This window comes from Cryptomeria japonica, chromosome 6 (genome assembly GCF_030272615.1).
Source record: "Cryptomeria japonica chromosome 6, Sugi_1.0, whole genome shotgun sequence".
Lineage (NCBI taxonomy): Eukaryota > Viridiplantae > Streptophyta > Pinopsida > Cupressales > Cupressaceae > Cryptomeria > Cryptomeria japonica.
Window position 1 is genome coordinate 209108679 of NC_081410.1, and position 6297 is coordinate 209114975.

Here is a 6297-nt window from a genome sequence, read left to right on the forward strand (position 1 = left end):
TCAATGAATCCGGTAACACGTTTCACTCGGTTCATATTAACTCGATATACCATCTTTGCTGCTCGGTAGACATAGAGCGTTACTCGGTAGACAGCTCGGTGTATACTAAACTCTGTGACTTCTTTCTTCTATAACTGACTGCTTTAGTGATTACCGACTGAGTATTTCGATAGTATTAACCGACTAGAGTATATAGGATGACTTTGGACATCAAACTAATGACAAGTTAGTAAATAGTAACAAAAGTGATCAACAACCTTTTGTGAAGTTAAAACCAAATAAGGGATTCATAAAATTCAATGACAACAACAACAAACAAGTAGAAACTGCAACAACAGGTGTGCCTCCTTTGTCCAAATGCTTTAAAAAAGAATTCACTCCTCTTAATGAAACTTTGTGTAGTATTATGTCGCAATTGTTACAAAGTAATATGTTGAAACTTCCCCATATTAAACCAAATGATACAACTAAGACGTTGACACCTTCTTATGATGCTAGATCCTTTTGTCAATATCATCATCAACCCGGTCATGATACTAAAAAATGTTATTCCTTGAGAAGTAAGATTCAAGACCTGATTAAGAACAATACCATATTTTTGGCTGGTGTGAAGGATAAAGGGAACAAATCAATATCTCCTCCCAATCAAAACCTTCAAAGTTTCACTGATCCTTTACCTTCCCATTCCACTAATGTGATTGAGACTGATCGTCTTGCCTTCTCTCTTGATGATCCTGGCCTTGAGTCTAACAATGTGGTGAACCTTATTAATAAAAATGAACCTCCTAAGGACTTATGAATTACATTTGATCCTAGTGATACTATTGAAGCACATGATGGCTCACTTTACATAACTGCAAAAATAAAAGGTATACCCTCTCGAGGGGTGCTCATTGATCTCGATTGCATGGTTAATGTGATAACTGAAGAATTTCTTTACACTTTACAATTAAATCAAGTGACATATGATGAAACTGATTTGATAGTTAGATTTTTCACGGACTCTCTTGTCTTTCTATTGGTTCTATCACACTTCTTATTGATGTTATCACTACAAGCTTATATGTTGTCTTTGCTATCATTCCTACATCCAATCAATTTCATGTGAAGTTGGGACATCCTTGGCTCTCTTCCATGAAAGAGATCACTTCTACTGTTCATAAGTGTTTGAAATTTCCTCATGATGATAAAATCATAACTATTAATCATAGCATATATCAACCTACATTGAGGCATGGAGATGTTTGTCTTGATCATTCTTGGTTGGAACAATTTCAACCTCTTCAACCTAGAAGTGATGCTCTCTTTAAATCATATCAAAAATGAAAAAATGAGATGATTTTATTCTTGAGTAAGCCTAGAAACCCAACACTTAATCTTCCTCCAACTAATGATCATGTGTCTCTTCTTACGAATAAGTCTATCCTTCCTCCTAAGGAAAGCAATATTCTTTCTCCTAAGGAAGAATCTATTGCTTCTCCTAAGGATGAGTCTATCTGTCCTCCCAATGATAGAAAAGCTCTTTCTCCTAAGTGTCAAATTATTCCTCCTCCTAAGGCTAAATATATTATTCCTCCTAAGGATAGACCTATTCCTCCTCCTCATGATGGACATGGTCTCCTTCCTACACCTCCAATTCCTCCTTTATATGGTGTGGTTTTGCCTCTACATCTTAAAAAGGAAAGTGATCGGTCTCTCCTCTTGTTCAACCTAAAAGACTTCCTATGCATCCTACCTTCAAACAAGAAAAGAAGCTTGCGCCTGATGAACCTAAACCTTCACAACCTTCAGCTAAAACTAAAATAAATTGTTGTGTGAGAAAATGCCAATGGAAATGTTGTGCTAGAGCTCATGAACTTGTTTCTCAAACCATTTCTTCTCCCAAGACACCAACCCTTGATATAATACCATTTTCTCAACCTTCTCCTTGCCAAGATACTCAACCAAATTCTCCAAGATGCAAAATGATTAAGACAAATGATGGTTCAAGTTATATTCCTATTAGAGCTCCTATTTTTGTTAATCTTGATGAGGAAATTGGTGAGAATATTTTTAATGATGAAAATGTTGAACCTAATATTTCTAATGATGAATATGAATATGTTGATGTTGACAATGATTTATCTAAACAATTTTCAAAAGCATTAATCCTAGCTCCTAGTGATAAACAAAGTGTCTCGTCATTAGAGCATGGTCATGGTTTGGAACTTGTGATAGCTCCATCTACTATGCTTGATGTTTCTCCTCTTGTGTGTTGTCCACCTTCCCAAAACAATGATCAAGAAGACTGGGGGGTAGGAAATGTGCTTGATTTTTTTCATTAGCACTCTATATTCTCTCTCTCCTCTCTTGCTTGTTTGTGTCCTTTTTCTCTCTCAATTCTTCTATTTGTTGTCCCTAGTGTTGTCTACTTGAGGATGATGCAAAGAATAGAGATATCTTTTGGTCTCTCCTATGTTGACTCAAAATAAAAATGTGTCCTTCTTCCATGGTGGTTTCCTTTTTGGGGGGGATGAGGACAATTATATATATATATATATATATATATACAATGGTTATCATAAAAAGTATACTGACTCCATAGTTAAGTGAAACCACCCCGTGTTTTGTGTTTTGAGATCATTATCCTTTAATTTTTCCTCTCTTGCAGGATTATTATTGTGATAACGTGCTTGTATTTTGGGGTCTAACCTACCTTAAAGAAATTTCTCTTGATAAGGCATACGCAATCACTTTAACGTGGGGACATATACTCTGCTCAATGATTCTCTCTCTTGCATATCTTGATACTTAAAGTTACTTAGCAAACTTTGTCTTTTGCTTTGTAATTTTTGGTATTTTTCTTTTCATGACTCATAGTAAGAGAACCTTACCAGTTTTTAGTCATGGTTCTCTCTCTTTCTCTCTTTGTCTCTTTCTCTCATGATGTCCCTTTTATATTATTATCGAAGTTGTGAGATACTAAAGTCCACTGGGGGCTTGGTGTATCTTGCCTCCTTCATAACTTGATGAAATTTTTTCAATGTAAACCCTTTGTACTTTACCGAGAGTATGATTGACTTCATAGTCTTGCTAAAGTGAGGCTAAATGTAGCATCCTAAAATTGTACCCCTTTGCAATTTTGATCACATTTGGGCCTTCACCTTAGTGTTTGCACCCCTTGGCCTATTTAAAGACCTAATTATGCTCACACCCATCACAAATGTCATAAACCTTGACTCCCCCCCCCCCCCTTTGGGCACCTTGATCCTAACCCAAAATAGGGTAGGACCAAGGTATGGTGCCCTGGTCCTCATTACGACCATGGCACCACAACATGGTCCTCCCTATATTGGGCTCTCTTTAAACCCATTTTGGCATTTCAAAAATTAGTGGGATACCCCTCTCCATGTTAGCTCATGTTTGAAATAGCCATTTTTTCCTATGGGAAAGTATTTAAAGAGGATTTCCCCTCTCATTTGGCATCCATCAATTACAACAAGCATACATTATACACACATGAGAACAAGCAATCAAGAATTCAAGCAATTGAGCATTTTTAGTCTTCCTTCAAGTCTTGGAGTAGCAATAAAGTCAAGATTCAAGCATTGAGGAGGAAATTATTCATCCTACTTTGTTGAGGACTTCATAAACCTTATTTCTATGTGGAGGCAAGAAAAACTTCACAAGGAGGTATCATCATTCAATTTTTCAGTCATAATTCAACATCTCCCTCAAAAGGAGAATATTTTGTTATAGTCATTTCAATTGTCTTTTCATAGTTAATTCCAAAATTGGGGTTTGACCTAAGACAAGCCCCTATTCCCAACCTATTTCCCCTTCTTTTGGTGTGTGGGAAATAGATACAGAGCTACGATCTTTAGAAAAAAAGCATTGTTTGCAAAGACAAATCAACTCTTTTCAACGTGTGAAAAAGTAGGAGGACAAGTGCGCCCACCACCTTGATCCTGACATTTTTGGATTTTTTTGAGGATCAAATCTGAATCTTCTTATACAACTCAGATCTAGGTGCATGTGAACATCCCACATCTGTAACTCACTCTTTTCTCAATTTTACCTTCACTTTTCAACATTTTACCTAATTTCAGCTTTTCAACTTACAGAAGAGGAAATAAAAATTAATTTCTATCCATTTAGTATTTCATCCTTGTCTGATTAGTGACTAAATCTATTGGATTCCCTTCCCTCTTTTGAGTCCCTAAGTGAAAAATTAGGGGTTTTCTCTCTCTTGGGTGGAAACCCTAATTTTTTTTCCATATTACAGTGGGATAAAGGATTGATTTAGAAATGAAGAATGTTTATCCCACATTCAATAGGTGGAAGAAATGGATAGGAGTGGGAGGTGATAAATAGAAAATGAAGTTTGATATGTAGGAGATTTGGAAAAGAGATTAATAATAGAATACATTAATGGATTTTAATGAATTAATAATATATTATTACTATTATGATATAATGAGGAATAATGGAACAATGAATATTGATGAATGAATATTATAATGTAATGAAAAATAATAATAGATAATAAGAATATTATATAATAAGGATTCGCCTGATAATGAGAAAAATTAAGGTTGATTGTTAGGACAATTGTAATGAAAGTTTTTATGTGTCTACAGTTACAAAGGAAAGGTCGTCATTTCTCATTTTTGAAAACTTCAACAATTCAAATGAAGAGACCGAGGAGGACAATTCTAAAGACAATGAAGCTAAAATGATAGATTTTTACAATGACAAGAAGAATTGTCTTCTAAAAAGTGACTATGATAAGTACTATTGATAAGAATAGTAAGCATGACAAACCTATGACAAAAGAGATAAGATGATGCAGATACTAAAAAATCATGAAAGGCGGCTAGAAGGATAACTCATGGACTAAGAAGCAAAGTGAATGTTATATTTTTTGAGAAAGATGATAGTTTAAAGGGGAAAATAATCAAACAATAAGTAGAGTTCCATTAACAGTTTGAAAATAATTAGTTAAGAAGGTTTTTATCATGTACAATAGTCATATATTGTATAAGAAAGAGTTGTGGGAGTGATCTTGCTTTTGACTAGCACAACAAATAGTGCTTAATCAAAGCATATGAAGAAAGGGATGATGAGAAATAAATAAAAAAATAAGGGACAACTTCTAATGGCCACAAGTAGTTTATGATAGTTACAAAGTATGTTTTCTATTCTCAAGAAACAAGAACAATCATTGAATCATTGACAACCTTCGCAAAAGGGATGACAATTAGTGAACACATGAAAACCAAATGCTTAACATATGATAGTTCTTTAATACAAGGATAATTAGAATTACAAGTTGTAAGATACAAAAATAATTCAAGGTACATCAAATGAATATGATGGGACATAGAGGAAAGTTTTAGGCAAAAAGGATAGTGCATAGTAAAAAACATTAAGTGTACGAATGGTGATAGTCATGAAGACATATACAATAGGATCTTGAGGAAAACAATAGATAGTTCATAACATGCATATGATGTTGGCCATTTGGTGGAATTGATTATGTGTTGCATTGATGTTTTGTCATTGATGCCAACACTAGTTGTTTGGATGCTTTACCGACACCCCTCTGGTCCCGATAGGTTGAGTGGTTTCTGGTTGATTGGGATTTGGCATGACCCGATAGGCTCCAGTATGATTTAGTTATGGAATTAGCTTGTTCATGATACTCATATTCATATTTAGTCAGTTGGTTTTGGTCTAGTGATCTGATATTGTCCTATTTTCTTAGAAGCCTGGTTTCTGGTTCCCGTGAGGGTTTCACCGGTAGAGCTTTTGATGAAGATCTTTGATGAATTGCATAAGTGGTGTTGGTGCAACTTCTAGTGGAATTTCAAGATGTTGACGGTGATCATGTTCAAGACTTGGTGGATGGAGATCATTGTTGTAGTGTGTGGACCTATACTGGGTCCCGGTTGGTCTAGGTTATGGACCGGTTTAATGAAGCGTGTGGATTGGACTTCTCGATATGTTTTCGGGATGTCTTATGTGTTGGATATTATTTGTTTGGTCTAAGGCTGACATGTTTTGTAATTATGTAATTGGTTTATTGTTTGGTGGCCGACCTGATTGTTTATGGTTGAGGGTTTATATATATGATGTAAGATCTTATTGTAGATCATCATGGGATATGAATGTTAATGGTCAAGGGATGTAATGTGTGAATAATGTAATATAATTCAAGCCAAGGATTCGATCAATCATTGGAGATTGAATTGGGTTAATGTAAGAGGATTTAGTCCTCTGGTATTGAGCTTAACCGGAACTGTACTCAGGCATAGG